The 2,408-nt window shown below is 39.4% G+C and overlaps 1 non-coding gene across 1 annotated transcript; it reads left to right on the plus strand.

The window, feature by feature from the left end:
• The first annotated feature begins 1,635 nt into the window (after positions 1–1,635).
• LOC112629605 lies at positions 1,636–1,825 on the plus strand. The gene has a single exon (XR_003120695.1). It is a non-coding gene; the product is annotated as a U2 spliceosomal RNA (small nuclear RNA).
• Positions 1,826–2,408: the final 583 nt, after the last annotated feature.

Consider the following 2,408-nt stretch of genomic DNA (forward strand, 5'->3'; position numbering starts at 1 on the left):
TTTCACTAGAACTACCAAAAATCTTCCATTTCTTTATATGTAGCAAGCTTCTGTCTTTCCCCAGGACCTTTGCACATGCTCCTCTCATCACTTAGTTGACTCAGATTTTCGATCTCAGCTCTATAATCATATCCTTAAGGAAGATGTAGTTGACCTTCCCATCTAAATTAGCTCCTTTTATTATATGTATTTATGAGTCCTTCTTCTTTGTCCCACATTATTTAGTGTAAAATTTAGGTTTACTTAATGGATAATTTATTTAATATCTATCTTTCCGACTAGGCTATAACTTGCATAAGAGTAAGACTCTATTTTGTTCATTAGTACACCCAACATCTTGCACAGAATTAGACATACAACGATACATATAATCATATATTTTGTTAATGAATAAATAAATCAGTAGCTCAGATAATCATAATAATATTTAACCTAAGTGAGGAATCAACAAACTTTTTTGTGAAGACCAGATAGATAGTAAATATTTCAGGCCCTGGGCTCTTTACAGTCTCTGTGGCAACAATTCACTGCCGTCATAGTGGGAAATGAGCTACAGGTAATCTGTAACCAAAAGGGCATGGCTGTGTCCCAATAAACTGTATTAACAAAAACAGGCTGCAGGCTGAATTTGGTCCAAGGGCTTACTTAGTTTGTTGATCCCTAATCTAGGCTATTGAGTCCTTAAATAACTCCACGTAAAGAACATTACACTGTTCTTTTGGACTCTGCTTCCGCCTTTGACAAGGGTCAAAGAGTTCTCCAATTTACATTACTAAATAGTACTTTTAGCATCCTCAGCTTAATAAGAACTGCATTTAAATTTTAGAGGCTCTCATGGTTTCCTTCTAGAAAAATGAGTGGATGTTCGCTTTTATTTTCACCAAATGGCCATACCTGGTGGTTTCCTAAACCAAAGGAAGTCAATAGTGAGGGCATTGAGGGTTTCACCTTCAGAAAACTAAGGTAGTAGCTACTGCCAAATGACGCTAAGCTAATGGAAAATAGTTTTTCAGTAACATTACTATTCATGAATGACTGCTCCCTCTCATCTCAATGGGTGTGGATTGTATTTCCCCACTCCATGGTCAAATGTCTTGCTTTGGCCAGTGTGTTCCAGTGTCAGGTGTCAATTCCAAGCCAATGCTTTAAGAGATTGTGCTGCTTTTCTCTTGCCCGTGATGGACACCAACGTTCTACATTGAGATAGATCTATCATCCTTGAGCCCAAGGATAAGACAACTTGGAGTACAATTGCAGCCTGAAAATAATGACTATGTAATAGAAATAAGAAATACATGTCTTGTTTTCATAGCCATTGATTTAATGGAGTCAATAGTTACTTTGTCTTACCATAGCCTATACTGACCAATAAACTGGAAATTTCCTGTTAGTCTATTTGAGCTATTATAAAGGAATACCTGAGACTGGGTAATTTATAAAGGAAAGAGGTAATTGACTCATCGTTCTGCAGGATGTACAAGCATGGTGCTGGCATCTGCTCAGCTTCTGTAGAGGCCTCAGGGAGCCTTTTACTCATGACGGAGGCTAAGCGGGAGCAGGCAGTCAGTCACATGGCAAGAAAACTAGCGAGAGAGAGAAGGGGGAGGTGCCACAAACTTTTAAACAACCAGATCTATGGCTTCTCGACCTTTTAGCCAAGATCAAGTGTAGTATCTGTTCTTATCGGTTTAATATCTGATACATCCTCCATCCAAGGACAATATATTAAATAGATTTTGGAGCAGAGAGATGGAATAGAAGCTTGTTCCATCCACTCCATGCATCGACCTGGTATTGCAGTACCTCCAGGAACAGTGCACCCCCTCAGGGTATTAAAAAAAATAAAATAAAATAAACAACCAGATCTCAGGTGAACTCAGAGCAAGAACTCACTTATCACCAAGGGGATGATGCAAAGCCATTCATAAGGGATCCATCCCAATGACCTAAACACCTCCCGCCATGTTCTGTCTGTCACACTGGGAATTCCACTTCAATGTGAGGTTTGGAAGGGACAAATATCCAAACCATGCTACCTCCCTACTCAAACATAAAACATCATATTTAGAAAAGCCATTGTTGTTGAGGCATAACTATATTCTACATTGATTTGAGAAGGCCCCTAATTATAGCCAGCAATCATATGATGAGATTAAATTGAATTGACGAACAGATTACATAACAAAGGGGACAAAACATGTTTTGTGAAAACACACTTTAAGAATTGAACCTAGGCTGGGTGTGGTGGCTCACGTCTGTAATCCCAACACTTTGGAAAGCTGAGGCAGGCGGATCACTTGAGGTCAGGAGTTCACAACCAGCCTGGCTAACATGGTGAATCTCCGTCTCTACAAAAAAGTACAACAAATTAGCCAGGTGTGGTGGCACGCAGCTGTAATCCCAGCTAT

The sequence above is a fragment of the Theropithecus gelada genome, chromosome 7b, assembly GCF_003255815.1.
Source record: "Theropithecus gelada isolate Dixy chromosome 7b, Tgel_1.0, whole genome shotgun sequence".
NCBI lineage: Eukaryota > Metazoa > Chordata > Mammalia > Primates > Cercopithecidae > Theropithecus > Theropithecus gelada.